Source organism: Triturus cristatus, chromosome 8 (assembly GCF_964204655.1).
Source record: "Triturus cristatus chromosome 8, aTriCri1.1, whole genome shotgun sequence".
NCBI classification, from domain to species: Eukaryota; Metazoa; Chordata; class Amphibia; order Caudata; family Salamandridae; genus Triturus; species Triturus cristatus.
The window spans coordinates 82,023,835-82,047,991 of NC_140591.1; the positions used below are offsets into that span (position 1 = coordinate 82,023,835).

The 24,157-nt window shown below is 46.2% G+C and overlaps 1 long non-coding RNA gene across 2 annotated transcripts in view; it reads left to right on the plus strand.

The window, feature by feature from the left end:
* The window catches only part of LOC146801384 (uncharacterized), a 217,619-nt gene extending 211,178 nt beyond the window's left edge, over positions 1–6,441 (plus strand). The window contains exons 3-4 of one of the 2 annotated variants that reach the window (XR_014968052.1): positions 5,688–5,736; positions 6,256–6,441. This is a non-coding gene — a long non-coding RNA (uncharacterized LOC146801384). The remainder of the gene's footprint in view (positions 1–5,687; positions 5,737–6,255) is intronic. The other variant, XR_014968051.1, reaches the window with a different exon arrangement.
* The last annotated feature ends 17,716 nt before the right edge of the window (positions 6,442–24,157 follow it).

The window sequence follows — 24,157 nt, forward strand, 5'->3', positions numbered from 1 at the left end:
TGTGTGGTTGTGTGTGGTTGTGTGTGTGGTATGTGTGTGTGTGGTGTGTGTGGTTGTGTGTGTGTGTGGTTGTGTGTGTGGTTGTATGGGTGGTTGTGTGTGTGTGTGGTTGTGTGTGTGGTTGCGTGTGGTTGTGTGGGTGGTTGTGTGTGTGTGTGGTTGTATGTGTGATTGTGTGTGTGTGGTGTGTGTGGTTGTGGTTGTGTGTGTGGATGTGTGGTTGGGTGTGGTTGGGTGTGGGGTTGTGTGTGCAGTTGTGTGTGGGTGTGTGTGTTGTGTGTGGTTATATGTGTGCGGTTGTGTGTGGGTGTGTGTGGTTGTGTGTGTGGCTGTGGTTGTGTGTGTGGTTGTGGTTGTGGTTGTGTGTGGGTGTGGGTGTGGGTGTGGATGTGTGGTTGTGTGTGGTTGTGTGTGTGGTTGTGGTTGTGTCTGTGTGGTTGTGTGTGTGGTTGTGTGTGTGGTTGTATGTGTGTGTCAGGTTGTGTGTGTGTGGTTGTGTGTGTGATTGTGTGTGGTTGTGGTTGTGTGTGTGGTTGTGTGTGTGTGTGGTTGTGTGTGGTTGTGTGTGCGGTTGTGGTTGTGTGTGTGGTTGTGGTTATGTGTGGGTACAGTTGTGGGTGCGGGAGTGGTTGTGGGTGTGTGTGTGGATGTGTGGTTGGATGTGGTTGTGTGTGTGGCTGTGGTTGTGTGTGTGGTTGTGTGTGTGGTGTGTGGGGTTGTTGTGTGGTTGTGTGTGTGGCTGTGTGGGTGTGGTTGTGTGTATGGTTATGTGTGTGGTTGTGTGTGTGGTTGGGGATGGTTGTGTGTGTGGTTTTGTGTGTGTGGTTGTGGTTGTGTGTGTGTGTGGTTGTGGTTGTGGGTGTGGTTGTGTGTGTGGTTGTGTGTGTGTGGTTGTGTGTGTGGTTGGGTGTGTTTGTGTGTGTGGTTGGGTGTGGTGTGTGGTTGTGTGTGTGTGTGTGGTTGGGTATGTGTGGTTGTGTGTGGTTGTGTGTGTGGTTGTGGTTGTGTGTGTGGTTGTGTGTGGGGTTGTGTGGTTGTGTGTGTGTGGTTGGGTGTGGGTGTGGTTGTGTGTATGTGTGTGGTTGTGTGGTTGTGTGTGTGGTTGTGTGTGTGACAGTAATACTAAAAGCATATCAAAATAAAGGAACACAAACATCGAGTTTGTGGAAAGAGAAAGCACATTGTAAGTCAAACCCTTTGAGCCTCCCTCCTAAACCGAATTCCTACAACCGGCCTCGGCGGCGCCGTGATCGAATCCGACGGCGCCGGTGCCGGCGTCGAACGTGGTTCCACAGGAGCAGCCGGCGTCGAGCGAGGTCGAGTCGGCGCCGGTGAAGAAGGAAGCTGCGTCGATATCCTCGGTGCCGGCAGATGCCAAGACGGCGTCGCTGGGAAAAATGGCATGAAGGGGGCCTGCGGATATGCCTGAGGCACTCCCAAACTGAAGGCCATAGGACCCATCGGACCCGAAGGTGCACCAGTGGAGTACATGGCTCTTGAAAATACCCCGTACATTTCATTCAAATAATGCGTGGGGTCCTGACCTGGTCCAGGGAACGCAGGGTACTAATCAGGCATCACCGGACTCGGGCCAACCAGCGCCGACGGTGGAATTTGCAGGGTCGAAGGCTCACCCGGTACTGGAAGCTCCTCCACCGGAGCCGGAGAAGAAGCCGGAGCCGGAGATGGAACCGGCGTCGAAGATGGAACCGGCGTCGGAGATGGAGCCGGAGCCGGAGAATGAACCGGCGAAGCCACTGGAGAAGAAGGACCAGCAGGTGAATCCGGAACGGGTGAGGGAGACACAGAGTCCTTACGGCGTCGAGAAGGTGACTTTGACTTCGGAGCCGTACTCTTGTCAGAGTGACGTCGAGAAGAATGTCTCCTCTTCTTTTTGTGCTTCTTAGATCTTGAAGCATGACCTGAAGTGGACTTCGACACCGACCTCAATCTCGATCGTGACCTCGTTCTCGACTTCCTCCTTCCTCTCTTCTCTTTTTTCATCCTCGCGATGAAGAGTTTCGCCTCGCTTTCCTTGAGAGCCTTGGAGCTCATCTTGCGACAGCAAGAGCATCCATCCACATCATGGTCCGAAGATAAACACCATACACATATGTTTTCCACATTCACGACAGGGCTTGAACCCCGATTTCTTTGTCGACATTTTCACACAAAAAAGGACAGAGAAATCCAGTAGAAACACATAGTAACAGTGAAGCTACAGATAGAGATTCCCGAAATCCGTTGGCGTCGACGGCGCGGGAAAAAGGGAACTGACGTCATCACGCCGACGAGGTCTTCTTATGGAGCCGGTGACGTCAGTGGAGTCGCGAGCGGAGCTGTGCCTCTGTGACGTCGTCTTCGACCTCATCGGCGTGGACTGCTACAAAAGTTTCCGAATGTTGCTGGCGCAGGGGATATTCACAAGGTGAGGAATCCATTGGCAGATGTATCCATCAGAAGGGCGCAGCAAAGCATTAACACAACAACATGTTCTTTGATGATTGATGTTCTTTGAACGAGAACATTAAAGGGGCGCCGCGAAAGTGATCGCGGGCAAAAGTGAAAGTGATCGCGGGTGCTTAATGAGCATGATGAGGTTTGCCATATGGTGCCTCTGCACATGCACTGTAGCTCTAGGCTGGACATGGTAGCATTTTTTGAGCCCTCACTAATAGTCTCGCCAGACCAGCGCATGCGCTGGGTCAGGTGAGACCTAAAAAATAATACTTTGTTACATTTATTTTGCAGAACTACAGAACTTTGTCATAGGTAAATATATTGTTCAATAGACATACTTATTAGATTAAAAAACAGACAAACTGCAATTTTCGGACTTTGCAATGATAACCTACGGAGGAAGAACACATTCAGCATACATAGGGATAACATTGACTTACAAGACCACTCTTCGGAAGTTAAGCTCAGTATTGGGCAAGGTTCAGGTCAGTACCAACAGTGCCCCAGCAGCAGCAAAGGGACAGCTGGGGGATGGGTGCAAGTTTGAGGTTGGGTACCCAATGCAAATCAATGGGGATTGGGGTTAATCGGAAAGAGGCTGCTTACAGGTAAGTAGTAGTGGCTTGGGGGGCCAGTCTCCAGGAGGTGAAGCAAGCACTGGCCGGGGTTCAAAGCAGCACCAACACTACACCACCAGCAGCACATGGGGAACTGAGTGCAGGGTGCTAAGACAGCATTGAGTGCCCAATGTAAAGCAATGTAGACATCCAAATCAGAAACAGGCTGCAGGCTCAGGTCAGGAGGCTGGTCAAAGGGAACCAACAGCTGCAGAGGTGAGTTGCGATGCTTGAGGACATAGAGACACCTTGGTCTTGTTCACCAAGGCCCAGGGCGGACGGTTGCATGGGTGTCTTTTGGAATTGGAAACGGCTTACCGGAGCTGGTCGCTATTGGGGGGTTCTCTGTGCAGAGTCTGCAGGCGGCGTTGAGGAGTCCAGGAGAAGTCAGTTCATGGTGACTTGGGCTCTGGAGCACTGGGGAAATATGCTGGAATTGGTGGGCCACTTGGACCCGGGCCGGAGACATCGGGTGCAGAGGTGGAACCGGGGGCAGGCTTCGTGGTTCTTCAGGTCAAAGAGTCTTTTACTTGAAGATGGTTTCTTTGTGAAATCCTGGTCTTTGTCAAATGCAGGCTGTCCTTCTTAGGTTTTGGAGGTCACTGGGCTGTAGACAGGCCAGTAGCGGTGGGGCCAAGTCAGTAGTTCTCTGCAGTCTTCTCTGCTGGTGCGACTCTGTAGTCTAAGGCTCTTCTTAGATCAGGATCTGGGGATGCCATCTAAATACTAGATTTAGGGTAGCTACAAGAGTGACAGGTAGTGTCCAATGGGCCCCTTACCTGGGTCTACATCCCCTATTATGCCCACCTCCTATAGGAGGGGGACCTTAACCTAGCTCTATTTGGAAAAGTCCCACCATCTTCAAGATGGTGGACACTGTAAAGTATACTTCACCTCGCCTCCCGCATGTGAGGGGTGGAGTTGGAAGAGGGGGCACACTTCCTATTCTCTTTAAGTTTTCCCACTTGTCCTTCCGCCAAAAAGGGGGTGAGGCCAGAAAGCGGTCCTGCTCCCTCTAACAGGAGAGGCTGTGGTCGCATTACAAAGGCGGCAAGGCCTTTGAAGCTCCCCGCCACAGATGGCTCTTCCTGACCAGTTGGGAGGAGTCAACACCTCCACCTATGTAAGGCATTGTTTTCGACCTCTAAGCACGCACAAATTACATCACTCATGACACGGTCAGTGACATAACTGATGACATCTCAAATGACATTACTGATGACATCATCTAGTGACTGTGAGTGTTTTTAAAATGCTTTCAAGTGTTGAATTTATATACAAGGTGTATTGATGGATTAGAGGCTGTATGATGCCTGTAGAGATTATTTAGTGGGTGTGTGACTGACTGTATAAGTGAGTGATTAGGTGTCTCAGTGAATGTATGGGTGAAAAACTTGTCTGTATCAGTCAGTCAGATGGTGTCTAAGTGGCTGTATGGGTTGCCGAGTGGGTACGTGAGTGGCTGATTGGGTGTCTGAGTACCTATTTGGGTGAGAAGGTATGTGACGCCTGCATAAATGAGTCAGTGGGTGAATGGGTTAGTGAATGTCTAAGTGAGGTGCTGTATTGGTGACTAAGTGTGTTTATGGGTGTGTTGGTGAGTGAATGAATGTATCAGTGGTATATGGGTGAGTAACTGGATTTGGGAAAGGCAGTATCGGTGAGTGTTGGAGTATATGAGTGACTGTATGTGTGAGTGAGGGATTGTGATAGTTGCTGTAAGGGTGATTGTGTGCTTGCGTCTGTGACTGTATAAGTGAGTGAGTATGTGTTATTATCTGTATGAATAAGTGACTGAGTGTGTATAACTGTAAAGGTGAGTAAATGGCTGTATGAGTGACTTTCTCGGTGAGTGAGTAGGTGCGTGAGTAGCTCTATGAGTAACTGACAGTGTGTGAGTTGCTGTATGTGTGTATGTGTGTATATAGCAGAGGCTTTATTAGTGAGTGAGTTCGTGTATGAGTGGCTGTATGGGTGACTGAGTGGATGTGTGTATAGACCTATGAATCAGTGAGTGGGTGTGCAAATACTGGTATGGGTGTGTCAATGGTTTTCAGAATGGTAGTGTGAAAGTTGGAGTGGGCGTATGAAAAAGAAAGTGGGGTGTGAGTGGGTGCGTCAGAGATTCTATGGATTATGTCATCAGTGATGTCACTGACCATGTCATGAGTGATATAATATGTGAGGTCATAAGCAGTGCATTGTGGGGGCTCGCGTTATAGTTAACTCAGCTATAACTGCTGAATTTCTCTGGTTTTGTACAAGTGAAATGTCATCCTAAATATAACGTGCCTGTAACCTTTGGTTTTTTCACTGAATGTTAAGGTTTTTTTAATACTATTTCCTAATTATAACGTCTCTGTAACCTTTGTTTTTTTCAGTGAATTTCTAAGGTCTTTTCAATGTTAAATCCCCACTATAACGTCCGTGATTATTTTTATTGAATTTTAAGGTTTTTACATTGTATTTTCTATCCCACTATAACGTCCGTGATTATTTTTATTGAATTTTAAGGTTTTTACATTGTATTTTCTATCTAAAATGGCTCTCTAAGAGGTATTTTTATAAGCTTGTATTTTCTTCAGTGGATTAATAAATGTTGTTTTTTAGGTTTTTTACGCAACGATGTAGCGATACCTGCAGTGACATTTCGAAAACGGTAAACAAAAGCAAACATTCAATGAGCACCAACACATCCAAAACTAATATGTAAAAAAATCCATTCTGAACATTACCCTACACATATTACTATAAACATACTTCTTTAACCCCTTGTGTGCGGGTTTATTTCTCCCGCTGTGGGGGAGAAATAAACAGCGTTCGCGATTACGACGGCTCCCGGCCGTCGTGCGCACACGCCCACCGTAATGCACGACGGCCGGGAGCCGTCGTGCGCACACAAGGGGTTAAAAACATGTTTAAACTCATGTTTTTGTACTATGCTTCTTTAGCATCCATCTTTCAGACCTATTTTTCATTTTAGTGGTTATTCAGGATATTGCGATGGCATTGTTAACTGCAACGATCGTGCCTGTTCCATGAAGTGTAAAACACATATATCCACACATACTCCAGTATTTTACGCACTAAGGGTTTCTTACAGTATTCTCTAAAGTCATGTTTTATGTAGATAGTTTCTATAAAAACGATCCCTAAAACCTATTTTATCTTTTTGCAGTGACTCCAGAGACCGCGATGAAGTCGGTAATCGAGATCCACACGGATACGTCGCGAAAACGAAAACAAAAGCAACCATTCAATGACCAACAACACATCCAAAAATATGTTAAAAAAATCCATTCTGAACATTGCCCTACACATTTTACTATATACATATTCCTTTCAAAGCATATTTAAACTCATATTGTTGTACTAAGTTTAATTAAAAACCATCTTGCTGACCTATATTCCGTTTTCGCAGTTACTCAGGACGTTGTGATAATCTTGTTAACCGCGATGGTCGCACCTTTTTCATAAAGTGAAAACACATATATGCACACATATTACAGTATTTTACGCACTAGAGGTTTATTACTGTACACTTCAAACTCATGTATTTCTAGAACAAGCATCTCTAAAACCCATTTTCCTTTTTCTCGGTGAGACAGGAGATCGCAATGACGTTGATCCTCGCAAACCCGGTGGTTACATCATAAAAGAGGAAAGCAAAAGCAGAAATTCAACAGCCACCACCACATTCAAAAATTATAACTATATAATTAATTCTAACCATCACAGTAGATAACTCACTATATAAATAACTCTCTAAAAACATTTATCAAAATCTCAATATCTCTATAATAATGTGTATTGATGATTCACTGATATATTTTTGATATTTTCACCAATATTCGCAACGACGTTGATAGTCGCGATGTCCCCGCGATTGTACACGGGGTCCATGCTGCCAGTCGTCACTAACACACTTATTTCTCAAACATGGGGTCAGACTACCTATACTTCTTATGTTAGCTTTTTTACAACTTTTCAGCCCTAGAAACCATTCCCCCTAGATAAAATGGTGGGCGTAACTTCAATCAGAGCATTCCCGTAGGCACTTGCATTCGCGATTCATCGCAAAACCACCGTGAAATATCTGCAACCAAAGACAACACTCAAATTTTAAACTTAAATTTCTCAACAACTACTGAATGGATTTACACCAAATAAGCAAAAGGTACTTCCTTGACCCAACATCTATCTTCCTGTCAAATTTGGTGTAAGTCCGTTCAGCGGTTCGGGCTGTGGGTGTGGCTAAAGGTTCCTATGGGAATTAACATTACAAATTCAACCTGATTTCTTGCCCCAAATTCTCAGTCCCCACTGCATGGATCACCCCAATCTTCCCATAATAATAGAACCCACCTTGACACTTTTTTGGGAAAATTTCATCAAGATTGGTCAAACAACAGGTTGTGAAATATTTAGGAATGAAGAAACGATTTCTGGCCTAGTCTAGTAGGCAATGCTCTCAGCATCACATACAAAAAAAGTAAAACCATGAGGGACATTATCGTAAGAAGCCATTTTAATAACACAACACAGAAAACATGGCTAGGTGAGGAACAAAAAGGATGTTATCCATGTTCTAGGTGCAAGGCATGCAAAACAGTGATCAAAGATTGGAGCATGAAGTATCTTTAGGTGTAAGGCCTCCAAAAGCAGTGATCAAAGATTGGAGCATGAAGTATCTTTTAGTCAAATACAGTGCATAATAAAGAAATATATAAAATGTAAATCTGACTTTATTTTTTTTATTGCATAGAATTTCCTGCAACAAAAGGTATGTAGAGAGCACCATCTTTCAGGTGAAGAAGTGGATTTTAGAACATATTTGTACCATCACAACAAAAGACCATGAGTACTCAGTAGCATGTCACTTTCAGAATTCCCATCAGGGGGATATGCCCAAAACATCAGTGGCAAAGTACAGAAACACCCTAGAGAAAGGCATAGATGTCTTGAACTATCCAAATTAGAGTAAAGATAAATCATAAACTTGGAAATATGTGAGCCTCCAGGGTCTCAAATATATTAAGCAATATATTTTCAACTATGAGGTGGAGAAGTATGGTTGTTGGTTGAATGTTGCTGCTACCATGTAATTTTTAATTTAGCTCATGGTATTTTCTTTGCAACATGGACATAGGAGAACAAACCAATTTAGAGATGTATGGCATGCATGAGAAATTAGATTATTGGTTGAGGGGTGTGAAACCCTACCCAAGCAACTGCCACAATCCTTGGCAGGGCAAATCACAAAAAAGTCACTAAATTGACCTGTGCTTAAACCTCTTGTTTGTAGCTTGGCACAAAGTCAGGCCAACTGGCAATGCACCTACGGTGGATTGTCAAGCGGGTAAGTTCCGGTTACCTCTCAGAGCACTTTTTGACAGAACATTTTCTATCACGGGTTTTGGATTTCGGCTATCTGGATAATTTTAGCACCACTTCCAAGGGTCCAGGACTAACAGAAACCACTTGGAGGGTCAGCACTCACTTAGGCTACATCCAGGTGCAGGTTTAAAATGGTCAGAGCGTTTTCTGTCCCTTAAGCTAGTGATCATAAGGCCGGCTATTTAGCCCTTGGAGTCACTCTGGAACTCTTGTGTACAGGCAGGAAAGCTGGTCTCAAACAGCAGGACAGTCCAGTGAGGGCACCGGGCAGGCCTCAGACAGCAGAGGAGTCCTCTTGGTGTAGCAGGGCATTTCTCTGAAGTAGGCAGCAGTGTAGTCCTCTGAGATTCCTTCCACAGGTCCAGACGTGAACTGAAGAGTGGTTCCGAAAGCTCTATTGTTATCCTAGGTGATCAACCAATGCCAAAATGTCAAGATATTGGAATAGGTGATCTCACCTACATAATGTGGCAAGCTTTATCCTTGGCCACCTTATTGCTCACTGTAAGATTGTACTACGAGGGCAGACTCAAACTCATAATTGTTGAGGGAGTTCTTGCAAAAACATACACAACAATTGTGAGGTTGAGTCCCCCCGCTGCTAGTACCATCTTACCAGGTGGCCAATGATGAATAATACCACATTATGTGGATGAGACCACCTCATCCAATATCTTTAAATCTTGGCATTGGGTGATCATTCACAATAAAAAGATTCAGATGAAGAGGAGTAGGGAGCATTTCTGAGGACCTCCTCATGCACTCTTATGGTTGCAAATTCTAAGAGGTGTTACAATAAATGATGCCACTTTTTCTCTCCTTGTTATAATAGCCCTATTTCTATACCTGGTGCCCACTTCGAAGAGGAAGAAACAGCTGGAGTTTTACCCCATAGAATTGTCTGGAATTTTCTGTCTCCCTGCCCTGGTCCGAGTTTGTCTGCAGGTAAAATAGGCTAGTGTCAAGTTCTTTGTGTGTGAGCTAAAGCAGTATCTTTGAAGAGTGAATAGGGCTGTGCACAGCCCTCCCATCTTGCCTTGGATTGCCCATCCTGCCAACACTCAGTCTTTCTATTGTGTGGCTGTCTGAGAGGAATACATAAAGGCCAACTGCCAACTAAATCTAATCATGTGACCCAGGAAACAAGCTGCAGGCACCAAATGGTCCAATTTTCGAAAAGTGGAATTTTCAGAATTGTGACTTAAAATCTGACTTTCCCATTGAAGAGGATTTTAAATGTATATTCCATATACAATAGACCTGACATTTCTACCAGCACCCAACCAAAAGTTTTCAGGTATTAAATGTAATTAGGTAAACCCAATGTTATCCTATGGGAGAGGCCTCACAGTAGTGAAAAACAAATGTGTGATTTCTTTCACTACCAGGACATGTAACACATAAAAATACATGTCCAACTTTTTAATTACAATACACCTGGAACTACTGGATGTCTAGGGTCTACCTTAGGGTTGACTTATATGCCATAAAAAAGAGTTTTTTGTGCTTGGCAAAGGGATTATTTTGCCAAGACAAATTGGCAGTTTAAAACTGCTTACAGGCTGCAGTGGCTGGCCTGAGACATGTTTTAAGAGTCTACTTAAGTGGGTGGCACAATGAGTGCTGCCGACCCATTAGCGGCATATAGTTTACCAGACCAGGGTATATGGTATACCAAGATAAATATACCAGTCAGGTGTAAGACAATATTACCAGGTTTTAGGGAGTGAGCGAAAGCACTTTAGGATCGGTTAGCTGTGGTAAAGTGCACAGTGTCCTAAGGCCAACACAAACAAATTCAGAAAACAGGCAGGGCGAAGGCAAAACGTTTGGGGGTGACCCTGCAGAGAGGGACAAGTTCAACAGTATGATCTATTGATTATGTGTATACTCAACTAGGAGATGTAATTAAAGGTAATATGCAGCTTAAACTTAATGTGCACACCATCAACACGTATGGTATAAAATAAGGAGATAGAATGAATTGATAAGCGGGCCAAATGGGCAAGATAACAGAAGAGAGAAAATGGTGCAGGAATTTTGTGTATGCTACATGTTACACTGTATTACATATTAAGGCCAAGAATGAAAATAAAGTACATGTTTACCCATATTTACTTTATCGCAAAAGGTAAATAGAGTGGACCCACTAGGGCATAATTTTAATTACTCTATAAAACATCTCAACCATACAGTACAATACAATACAATGGTATTTATAGAGTGCCTGGCTACTCCCAAGGGAGTGTATCGGCGCTAGCAGCAGGACACCCTAAAGACAGGGTAGCTTCCTAGATCACTGACCTAAGCATTAAACAGGTAGGTCTTCAAATCTTTCCTAAACGTTCTTTCCAAAGGAGAAGCATGGACAAAAATGAATTCCAAAGTTTTGCTGTAAGAAAGGTAAAGGATCTCCCACTGCGCCTATCCCTGTGGCACTCGGATGTGCAGGATCCTCCGGGAATTTGACCTAATGGCAGTGTTGCCAGATTGTGCTAGATCACACACAATTTGGCTAAATTGTTACTGGTTCTGTGATAAAATATTGGTTTGTGTGGGTGCAAAATATTGGGTTATTTTAATAATTACTTTGTGCTATTTTTAGCGTATTGGACTAGAAATTTGTCGGCAAAAAGATTGGTCTTTTTTTCATTTTAACCAATATGCCTGCACTGACTGTGAGCTTGGAGCTGCCCTTTATGACATATAAATGTATTTCATGAAAGGAAGCAATGTAATAACAGTAATTTAATGTTATGAACGGGCTCTTGTTAAATGTCATGGCGGAAATGTTGGCTGACAGCTGATTCTATGTAATAGTCTAGTTTCTGTTAAAGGGAAACGTGCAATGAACAGAAGACCGCTTGAACATTAATGTGATTGACTCAAATCCTGGATGAATAATAGCATTTACAATACCTGAATATTGATGCACTTGATTTTCTGAGTTTGCACAGCTCTGTAATATAATGGATATATAGAGCATGGCGACTGTAAAAATTTCGTAAGAAACTGTTACCCACTTTTTCTTTCAAATAATGGCACCTTTGTGTATTTTCCATGTATTCAGTGTTTTATCCTATGCTGCCTTTATAATGGACTGTGACATATGAAATGGATTCATGAATGCAGCAATGTGATTACAGCTATTTAATGTTTTGAACGGGCAATTGTCAATTGTCATGACAGCCATGTTGGGTCACAGTTAATTGTTCACAACAGTTTACTTTCTGTAAAGGAGGAAGTGCAATGAATGAAGACTACCTTAAAATCACTGTGGTTGTGGGATTCGGGGTTGCCCTGTTGAAGGCGTAGACCAAAACGCATTGGCGTCCTGGTGTTTGGTGTCTTAACAGAAAATAAAGAATTATAAAGCATTTCACTGGTGTTTTGCAGTCCTTATGGAATTCCACTGATGAGGTGTGGCTGACACTCTTTAATGGGAGAGATTGTTGGAGATAAAATTATCCTTTTTTTTTTTTTAACAGAGTTTTATATAGCGCGAACTTGACCCGAATCGGGTATCAGAGCGCTTTACATGGTACCAGTTTTGTTACATGAGGACACACATTCATTTTTGTTAGGCACAGGGAGATTAAGTGATTTGTCCAGAATCACAGGAAGTTCAGCGTCCTTGCCGAGACTCAAACCCGGTTTCCCAGATTCGAGGTCGCCCGCCCTAGCCGTTAGGCCAACTCCTCTCCCCAATTTTGAGTTTTATATAGCCCGAAGGTATCAGAGCGCTTCACATGTTATGTGACAACGCTTACACGAGGTATATATATATATATATATATATATATATATATATATATATATATATATATGGGCAGGTTCCGTAGTTTATTATCACGAACCACGAGCACCTCACAACAGACGAGTTTCGGCAACGGCCTTCTTCTATGTTATGCAGTGCATTGCGGGGGCGCAAGTTAAAGTTAGCTCAGCTAACTATAACGGCCAAATTTCTCTGGTTTTGTACAAGTGAAATGTCTGCCTAACTATAACGTCCCTGAAACCTGTTGTTTTTTAGTGAATTTCTAAGGGTTTTTAAATGCTAATTTCTAACTATGACGTTCCTGAAACCTATGGGTTTTTTCAGTGAATTTCAAAGGTTTTTTAAATGCGAATTTATAACTATAGCATAGTGGTCGCTTTTGCAGAGTGGTGCAGAAAGGGGGCTGGGCCTCTGACCAGCACACAGGAATTCTGCTGCGTAGGACTTACAGGAGATAACAGGAGGGCTTCTTGGCCCCCAAATTCCCCCAGGAGTAAAGTGGACTTCATCCCCCAACCCACAGTGTGCAAGGAGGTGCGTTTGCAGAGTGGTGGAGAAAGGGGGGCATGGCCTCCAAACACCTCTTAGCAATACCACTGTGTGGGACTTACTGGAGGTAACAGGTATTGGAGCCCCCGGGAATTGGTGGTCCCTGGGGATTGGGGGGCCCATGAGGCCCCTGCCGAAATTAACTGAATGCCCAGGGAGGTGGCGGTCCCCGGGGCAGTGTGGGGGGACAGTAGCCTCCCCCCCATGCATTTTGTTGAAAAACCCGGGGAAGTGGTGGTCCCCGGGGCTGCGGGGGGGCGCGTGCCCTCCCCGCAAAATGCCCCGGGAAGGTGGCAGTCCCTATATATTTTCCTCATCGCCCCTGGGACCTGGCCCACCCGGAGGCTTATTAAAATGAAGTGAGGAAGCCTGGGTGTCATTTTTTTTTTTAAACGGCTGGATTCACAGACCCAACGCGAATCCCACTGAACTTTTTAAAAAAAAATACTTTTGAGGGCCCTGAGGGTCCCTGTGGGCCACCCTGAGCAGCCGCAGGGGTCAGGGTGTTTCTACCTATCCCCTTATCTTCTTTTATGACCTTTTTTCTTGTAACTCGGTTCAACCGAGTCACAAGATGGCTGCCAACACTTTTCGGTTTGGAGTGTTGCCAGCCAATCAGAAGTTCGCTCGTGTTCTGTAGGGTTCGTGGATCCACTGCGGCAGCCAGATATCGATATTTTTTATTTTTTTTATTTCTCAGGAACTACTGAACAGATTTACACCATTTAACGAAAAGAACGCTTTCGGAACCAAGAGCTACCTTTTTGCCAAATTGGGTGTAATTACATTCAGCAGGCTGTAGCCTTCTCCAAAATTTCCAATGGAAATTACCATGGAGAAAACACCTTTTGAGACCCCACCTTTTTTCTCGGCCCCCGCTTCACGATTCACTCCGAAACTTTCAAGACCGGAGTTGACTGGAGTGCCCCATTAGTTTATGAAAATTTCGCGACGATTCAACAACCGGTGCCAAAGATATTGGCAAAAGAAAAATCGCTTTTCCTATGGGAACTAGGTCTTAACTATAACTTCCTACTATGTGTGTATATATATATATATATATATATATATATATATATATATATATATATCTATCTATAGTATTTATTTATTGGGAGACTCTCTCCATGCTACCTGAAAATGTTGAGAGGCACAGACATTTTTAAGACCCCAAGTCATTGGCTATAAGAGTGCTTCCAAACATAGAGGTAGTGCTAACCATAGTGTCTCTGTACAATATCGCTATTCCCCACTCTATTGCAAAATTGAATAAAGAAGCGCTGCCGGATATCTAAAGGAAAGTCTGGCAATGAGGATTCAGAAAGCCATGTCTCCCTCAGAAACAAATGGTCTAGCTTATTCTCTGCAAGTAGACTGTGTATGTTGAATGAGTGTTTCTTAAGCGACCTACAATTAGGCAGATCTGTCAAGACAGTGCGGTCTTGACCTAGAGGTGACGGATAATCTCTTTGCACTGAGGGCAGAAATGTGCCAGACTGGGGCAAACTACCCAAGTTAGAAAGGTCGAAGCCACATGCAGCACATTTAAAAATATGAGGGCAGTAGACCTCATTAGTACCAAAGAAATGACACTCACATGAGGAAGAAGGAGGAATGTTTCTAAAATTTACCAGCTCATCTCTGGAATAAGCCAGCCGCTGTGCAGTATTGCACTGCAAACCAGCAACATGGCTCTGCGCTGGCCGCGATCAGGACAGTAGCAGACGGACTTGCCTTAGGTAGGCCAGCGGCACACCTTCTGCAAGCGTCCATTGCGTGTCTGCACCATAGGCTGCTTAGATAGAGACTGAAGGCCCATGAAATCAACCACTAGAGCAAGTCCCGAACAGGATGAGGGCTCTGTGGTGGCAACCGGGGGAACCAGGAAGTGGTAAAAAACACAAGCACAAAATCATCACAGTCAAGTTGTATCCTAAAGGTTTTGTCTAAAATCAATTAAAAAAGACTTCCCCCTTAAACATTTAGTAGCTGGTCACACAAAGGGGCCAAAGTGCAAAAATGAGCAGTCATAGCAACTGTGTTTCCGTGCATAGGCTGCTTAAACTGAGACTGAAAGCCCGTGTAATCACTAGAGTGTGTCCTGAACAAGATGGTGTCTCTGTGGTTCCAACCAGGAAGTGATCAAAAGCACAAGCACAGATTCATCACATTCAAGTAGTATCTTAAAAGTTTTCTCTAAAAGCAATTAAAACAGAATCCCCCTGAAATGTTTAGTAGAGGCTCATATCCGCTAAAGTGGGCCCAGAGGGCAAAAAGTCCTTTTTTAGTTGACAAAGAGCAAAAATTGGCAGGCCTAGCTGCGTTCCTAGCCATATTTCATAATGAACTGCTAAATATCCCAATAACATTTATGATACAAAAACATGTCTTTTTTTATATCTATGTTTATATGTATGTCTGAGCAAATGGCACCCATCCATAAACAAGGCTTGTGGGGTAAAGCTAAAACACGTTGTGCTAGTGTATCACATTCTGGGTAAAAATCCACCAAATTCCACCAAATATGGTGTAATTCCGTTCAGCCGTTTTGCCTGTAGTGGTGTTGAAAATTACCTATGGAAATCGCATGGGGTTAAATTGCATATTAGGACTCCCCTTTTTTCTTGGCTCTCGCTTAATGGATCTCCCCAAAACTTTCCAGGAAGGAGCTGAGGTGGATGAACTTTATTTGGAAAGATTCGCCAAATTGCACCCAACTTATCAGCAAACCAAAAAATCTATTTCCTATGGTAACTACTTAACTATAACTACATAGGGCCTGATTCACAAAGGTAAACTTAGACCTTAAGTCTAAGTTTAGACCTGAAGTCTAACTTAGGACTGAAGTGTGAGTTTAATCTACATTTAGCTATAAGGTCTAAGTTTAGACTTTAAGTCTATGGGCCTGATTCACATGATTCACAAAGGTAGACTGAGATGAAAGTCTAACTTTACGACTTTCAGTATTCACAAAGGGCATTTACGAGTAGTAAAGTTAAACTTTTATCTCTAGATACCAATATGACCCCCAAACCAATATCAACCTAAACCCATATAAATCTTTATGACTTTTAAATTCACAAAGGATTAATTAATAAATAAAGGTTTACTCTCATAATATCAACGATTAGCAATACTTTCCACAAAAGTTGTTGAACTGTACTCAAATATGCCATCATCATCTGCAAAGCCATAAACATTCAAAATATAAAATTGTAAATTACCTTTCTTCACAAATGCCAAAATGTGATTTGGAAAAATGTTGCAAGAGAAATAGTTTGATTTACCTGGACGTCTGAGATAACTTTTGGAAGCAAAAAAGAGTATGTTGTAAGAGTGACATTATTGCAATGAAGGGCCATACAGGTTTCTTCCACTCAAGGTGGCTGAAGTTCAATCACTCTTTTAACACTTCTAATTGCCTCGAGCAAAGACATCTTCTGTGATAATTGTTGTAAATCCGATTTAATCCTTAATCACAAGGATGGTGAACAAGATGCCTGTAAGCCATTATAACAGCCGAATGTACTATTACAGAACAGAAATGATGGTCAGATTTTGAGATCCTAGGCTTACGGCTTGGGCAGGACGTTGGTGGCAGAGCCAGAGTATGCCCCGCCCCATGGAGCCCCGGATTTATGAGGAAAGAGAAGAAAACCATGGCAAACCAAAACAGGAGCATGGACAGAGGAGGTATCTTCCCAAGGATACCTGTTCTAATGAATCAAAAACTGGAGTCTGTTGCGAAATAGTCCGGAATCCCAAATTTCCTGCACTTCATACTCAGGTTTATGGTCGACCAACACAGGAGAAGGGTCAAGTTAACAGAAGGTGAAAAGGATCCACTCAATAGGTTTTAAATGGGATGAGTGAAAAACAGTATGAATCCTCCAAGCCAATTGCAAATGGACTCAAAAACTCACTGGATTAGGAACATGAGTGATTCTGAAAGGCCATTAGAACCGCGGTTTGAACTTACTGAGGGAAAGGCAAGAAGGTAAACATTTGGAGAAAACGCAATCGCTGGTTCGGATCTTATAAGAGGGAGATGCCTAACAATGGGCACTGGCAAAGTCTTTCATTTTGTCTCTAGCGTGACAAAGATTAGAAGAGATTTTTTGACCAATGGTCCATAATTGCTGAAAAAAACTACTCATGGCAGGAACACAGGAGGAAACCTGAAAACCAGTAGACAAGGCACTGGGATGGAAATCCTGTAGACGTAAAGAAGGAGGTAAAGCAAATGGCAATGTGAATGGAATTATTGTAGGAAAAAACAGCTAATGCCTAAAAGGAGGATAAATCACTCTGAGTGGTGTTGCAAAAGCAACCAAAGTATTGCTCAAGCCTCTCGTTGAGGCATTACGTTTGTGGATGGAAAACAGAAGATAGGGCAATCTCAATTCGTATCTAGATACCAATATGACCCCCAAACATATCAACCTGAACCCCCATAAATCTTTATGACTTTTGAATTCACAAGGGACTAATTAATAAATAAGAGTTTACTCATAATATCAACGATTAGCAATACTTTCTACAAAAGTTGTTGAATTCTACTCAAATATGCCATCATCATCTTGCGAAGCCATAGACATATAAAATTGTAAGTTACCTTCATTTACAAATGCCAACATGTGATACAGAAAAAGGTTGTAGGAGAAATAGTTTGATTTACCTGGAAGTCTGAGATAACTTTTGGTAGCAAAAAAGAGTATGTTGTAAGGGTAGCATTATTGCAATGAAAGGCCATGCATGGCTAGCCAGCCAGCATGGCGGATGCGAGTTTCTAACGCTCCGGCCGTTAATCTCCCTATTATCCATCAAAACCGATCCTGCAGTGGTGTCATCTGTGCTGGCTAGCGTTGGAAGCGGAAGGCCTTGATGAGAGGCGTCTGCGAGGCCGGGATCCGCGCTCATCTGCCTGGAAGGAGCGCGGCCACGACCCGCAAGGAAAGTGCGGCCCAGAGGTGACAACGAAGGCTGCGCCAGGGGCTGTGACAGCGACGGAGGCTGACGCCCGCGGCTGTGGTGCGCGCCGGGTGGGGCAGCCGTTCCTGCCAAGGCTGCCGAGGAAGGAGGCTCCTGTCACCTGAGCAGACAGACCCCTGAGCACACGGACGGCTCCCGGAGGCCCGAGAGGGCAGTGTGGCCCAGAGTGACACGAGTGCGGCCCTGAGTAACACTGAAGGCGTGAAAAGGTGTCGCACTGGGGGGAAGACCTGCAAGGCGGTTGGTGCCAGTGGCAGCTTTGGCGGTGGGGCGTCCCGGGCGCGTCTGCTGCCCGCGCTGAGTCTGCCCCAGACAGCAGAGGCTCTGGGGAGGAGGGGCGCCCCCGACACCTGCGAACAGCGGACCGGCCCTGAAATAACTGGAGGGCTCAAGGAGGGGGCCACGGTGAAGCGGTGGCGCCAGCGGATGTCAGCCGGCTGGCGCAGAGAGCGATCCACAGGAGTTGTGACCCAATGGTGAGGATGGGTGGCGGCCCGGCCCGGGGTTGCTGCTAGCGGCCCACAAGATACCACGCTGCCACAGAGGAGGTGTGTGACACAGCTATGACCCCATTGCAGGTAGCGCATACGTAGGAGTGTGTATGCCATACGCTGTGGGGGCACCTTACATCAGTAGCGCCCAGTGGCGGAGACCATGGACCTGCGGGGGCTGCACTGTGGGACTGTGGAGCGCAAAGCCATGTGAGTGATATGGGCCAGCGGGGACTGTGATTGCGGGCCTGAACGGGCGCCATTTTAGGGAGGGCGCCATTTTCTACTGCTGCAGAGTAGGATCCTTGCGGGGGCACGGACTTGGGCCCGCAGTGCGTTGTTAGGGAGCCGCCAATGGTGACCATTGGGACGCTGCGCCACCTCTGGGAGATACGGGCCCCGGATGCGACCTTCCTGCGCCAGGTGAGACGGTGCTACAGACGCGAGAAGCACGCGGAGGGGGCAGTTGTCATAACCCTCCCCACATGGTGTGGACTGCTGAGGTACTGCGTTGCCTGCGGTGCTTGAGGAGCGTTACAGGACAGTGGCCATGAACTGAGCTGCGGTGGGGACAACGTGACGTGCAAGCATTGGTGGGAGCGGAAAAACGCGCTGACTCCAGCATTGGCGGGAATGTGATTCGCAGGGGCTATCGCCTGCGGGGTGACTGGCACTGACTGCGCCGGCTTGTGCCCTTGAGGACAGGATTCCTTGCGCTCTGCCACCCACATGCTGATGTAACAGCCGCCCCACTGTACCTGGACACCGGGTCGGCACATCTCACTGGCGGACTGTGGGTGTGGAGATGCCACACAGATTCTACGACACGGTGTATGGATCCTTATGCACTGGTGGCCACGCGGAGCACGTATAGTTGAGTCTTCTGGGCGACCCCTGAGAGTGCGGACTCACCCGGAATTATCACCACTGCCAGTGCACTGTCCTTCTGGTGCCCCCGCGAATGCCCACGGCACAGCAACTTGTAATGGGCCGGATACGTGCGGGCAACCTGGACCACACAAGCACGTCGGCTGGAGAGGAGACGGGCCCCACGTCCACAGCCTTGGTGACCAAAATGGACTCAGTCCTAGCAGCAGTGGAACATATCAGCACTGCCCTGGAACATACCAGGACCTCCCTGGAAACCCGGATAGATAAGGTCACCTCAGACATCACGCTTCTCCATGCGGACCACCGCAAACTAGCCGACAAAGTCTCAACGCAGGGCCAGACACTGCAGGAGCTTCAGCCCGTCACGCTCAGCCACACAGCGGCATTGCAAGACCTGATAGACCGCGTTCACGCCCTGGAGGATAGAGCAGAAGATGCGGAGGGGCGCTCCCGCCGCAACAACATCCGCGTGGTGGGCCTGCCAGAAGTAGAGGAAGGTAGGCACCCGGAGCAGTACATCGAGAACTGGCTGCGTGATCGCCTGCCCCAGGGAACACAGTCCACACAGTTTACTGTCGAAAGGGCCCACCGTGTGCCAGCACATAGGCCTCAACCAGGAGCCAGACCCTGCCCGCTCATCTTTAAACTGCTTAACTATAGGGACAGAGATGCAAGCTGGAGGGCCTCACAGTGAGCGGCAATCGAGTAATGTTCTTCCTAGACTATACCGCTCTGGTGCAGCGACGTTGGAGTAACTACGAGGTGGTGAAGCGTCAGCTCCGAATCCTGGAGTTGCCATACTCGTTGCTGTTCCCTGCTCGGCTGCGAGTGGTCACGAAAGAAGGGACCCGTTTCTCTGACTCTCCTACGGAAGCATGGGACTGGCTGGAGGAGTCTGGTCTGTGGAAGGGCGTGATACCCCCAGACTCAGATGGTGGTGGCACAGCGGGCAGGGGACCCAGGCATCGAGGAAGATGAGGACCCATGAAACACAATAAATCAGGAGCTGTAGTGCAGAGTCCGGAGAACATAAGGAGGGAAAGATAAGATGCACTGGATGCGGTCACAGCTCTCGGAATGCCCCACCCCAAGGAACGATCGGACTCCTCCACGCGAGACACGGTAATGGCCATCGGCTCGTCGTCACCATCAACGGAAATCTCCGAGGACCTTGTCCTACCAGAGATAACCCTGCAGACCGCGGATGGTATCATATGACCGAGCGGGGCAGTGACGGACCATGATGCAAATAGCTCACACACGTAGAATGTTGTCTTTTGAGAGCTTGTTCACCACTCGGTGGCGGGGTGGGTTCAGGGGGCCACATGCTACATGCACCTCACCCGGAGATGTTATAGAGCCCCTATGCCAGACTTTGGCTACCTTATGTACCTCGTCAGCTGTGGCATGCCCCCCGAGACAGCGCTAAGATCTATGCATTATTAGCATCGCAGACTAACGTAGGGTATTCCACAGATGGCCCACCACACACACAGGGCTTGGGGGAAGGACATAGCACAATACCACCAGTGCGCACAACCCAGTAGGCAACGGACTGACCTGGTTTGCCACATCTCGTTGTCATGTCACAGAGGTTTGGACAGGCATTCCAGAATGTCCGCCCCAGATGTTATAATGTTCCTAATTCACTTATTTTTGTTGCAGCAGCCAGACACTTTTACTCACGTGCCAAGCGGCGCGTCCCGTCCTGGAGGCCCCTGTCATTCGATCCTGTCACCAATGGCGCACACTGACATCACATGGAACATATGTGGCATGTATACGCCCGCGTGCCGCAACTCCATATTTGCATACCTCCAGCGGCACACGGTCAGCATCGCCCTGCTACAGGAAACACATATGACATAGCCGGAATTAGATAGATTGCGCAGATGCTGTAGGGGACAGGTGCACGGCACGGTATACTCAGCGCATGCGAGGGGCACATTAATCTGGGTTAGGGCGGGCACTCCGTTAGTTTGTGCGGACCCAGTGATAGATCCTGCAGGCATATATACCTTAGTGCGGGGGTCCCTCAATGGCCAGAAAATATTATTAGGCTCCATATATGCCTCTAACATAGACCAACCCTCGTTCCTCACACAGCTATCCGCAGCACTGACACCTTATGTTGGGCTCCCCTGGCTGCTGGGCGGGGATTTTAATGCGGTGCTTGATGTCCACACGGCTAGATCATTTCCACCGCTCCGGTCGACGACGGCGGTGTCCAATGCGCAAGCACTCACGGACTGGCTCACACACTGGTCATTACTTGATATGTGGCGCGTTCAGCACCCTCATGAACACATATATTCATACTACTCTGCAGCACATGATCTGTGTTAGACCTGGCACCATTGGTGTGGGTCTCCCTTCCATTTTTGCTGTTGCCTCATGTTTTTGCTGGTGTTAGATGCTTTGGGCACTGTGCCGCTGCTGTCCAGTGCCACGGTGCAAGTGCTCCCTACTGTAAATGAATGTATTGATTAGTGATTCCATGATTAACTGATTTGGTTTACTTGTCAGACCCTAGTATAGTACACTGAGTGTGCCCAGGGCTTGTAAATCCAAATGCTGCTGGTGGGCTTGCAGCACTGGTTGTGCCACCCACAGAAGCAGCCCTGTAAAATGTGTCTAAGGTCTGCCATTGCAGAGCCTGCGTGCAGTCTGGTACTGTCATGCTGACTGGGCAAGTGCACCCACTTGCCAGTCCCTAAACCTTCCCTTTTCTTCATATCAGACACCCCTGTGGTAGGCCCAAGGGCAGGGTGCATTGTAAGTATAAGGTAGGACATGCCCTGGTGTGTGTGGCATGTCCTAATAGTGAATTACAGCCATTTTCGTTTTTCACTATTGCAAGGCTACCTGTTCTCCATAGGCCTGAATGGGCTGTTAGATTATTACATGTTTATAATCTTAACAGACTCAGAGAACATGGTAGAAATTAGAGTTTAGTATGCCTGAACTCAGAATGATAAAATACATCTTTTAGTGAAGGTGGTTTTAACATTCTGCGTTTGAAAGTACCACTTTTTAGAAAGTAGGTATTTTCTTGCCTAACCTTTCAAACCTGCTTCTGGCTAGGCTGTGTATTCCTTTGTCTGGAGTTTGAGTGACAGGGCTGGGGAATTCCAGGAGACAGGGTGAGGTGTCCCAGTGGTGAATAGAGAGATCTGCATCCAGATGGGTGGGAGGAGTTGCACCTGGGACCTGAATTGGGCTGTGCCTGCCTTCCACAATGCTGGCTCCACCTCCTGGGGAGCGGCTGATGTCTCTGCCCTGCACAGTGAATGAAGAGAAGGAATCCTGTCAACAAAGTGCTCCAGGGCTGTACTTGCACTGTGAAAGGAAAGGAAAAGTCTGGTAAACAGAGTGCTCAGGAACTGGTTTGGACTGGGCAAAGGCCCCTCTGCCCTCAGAGGACAAAGGATTTTGGGGTATGAGTAGTGGGACCCTGATCTCAAGAAATTAGATCACTTTTGGAACAAGAAGAAACCTTTACTGAGGAGCGGAACCTAAAGAAACTGAGGGGAGACTATCCCTAAGCTGAAGTGCTGCTTGGGGGATTGGCCTGCAGTGGTTTGCCTGACTGCCAAAGGAAGGAGAAGAGACTTTGGGCCTCATGTAGGTAAATAAATTTTACCGGTTCTTAAATACCGAGCCGTACCGAATCGGTAAATAAGAATCGGTAAGTTACATGGAGGTAAAAATTCGGTAACAGTTACCGATTCGGTAACATTCGGTAAATACGAATCGGAATTCACCGAATCGGTAAATACCGAGGTGGTATTTACCGATTCGGTTAATACCGAGGCGGTATTTACCGATTCGGAAAATACCGAGGTGGTATTTAGCGATTCGGAAAATACCGAGGATACTACCACCTTCCCTTAACTAAGTAGCCAACATCAGAATCATGTCATCATAGAAGGCCTCTCAGGCTTGAATAGGGGACCCCATACCTCACAAATCAGCTCAGTGAAATCACATCACAGGAGCATCAGGAGCCGTCTCGCAGGAAGGCTCGTCTTCGGTCTGACCAATAAACATGATGTCTGTGATATGAAAAGCACCAACTCACAGGTATGTGCAGCTGCGCGTGTGTCATGGCTAAATAGTGGGTCGAACAACCTAGAGTGGAAAACATGCATTGTGTAAAATTCCAGACTGTGTGTCACAGCATGTACAGACCAAGGTCGCTGCGCAGAGCTTTGGATGGGAACAACAGAATGCACTCGTCTGAAGGAAGTCTCGAGTCAGCAGTTTATTCAAGAAAGAACATGTAAACGCAGTGTCGTGTGCAAAGACAAAAATATGGCTACAGAACATTCAACGTGGTCATGCTAACTGAACAATGTATGTACGTATTCAGGGAGAACTCACTACACGCCCCCTTGAGCGAAGCAACATGTAATAGGCAAGAAAAGAGAGAACGCAGAGTTCAGTTACGTCAGAGCAGAACAAGGCGTAACCAATGCAGCGCCAAAGTCTGAAAGTCCAATTAATCGCAGCATGAAATCCCAAAAAACACAATGCAAGTATAGTTAAAAACTCAAGGCGACCATCAGGAAGAGTAAAACGATGAATAACAGAAATGAATGTTGCGCCAGGGTGCTGTCCAGTAGCACAGGCGCAATGGACGACAATCCAGTTAATCCATGAATGTATAGGCAGCAAATGTGGCCACGGCTTCCAACAACAAATCGTTTTCAGGGCCACTAAAAGTCTCAGCCATCCAATTAAGTAAAGAAAAGGAACATACGTGTTCTCCAACCAACGGAGCCTCTAGTACAATCAGAGGGCACCCGGAATGTTCCTCAAAATAGCTCATGGACAAGAAGTCGTAGGCTGCCGCTGAGATGTCCCAATTACCCAGGATACCATGCGCCGCACCACACGCCATGATCCGGACACCAGAACAGGCCAACTCGTGAGACACCAAGGGCCTCATCAGTCGATCGAAATCCGGCACCGGAGACACC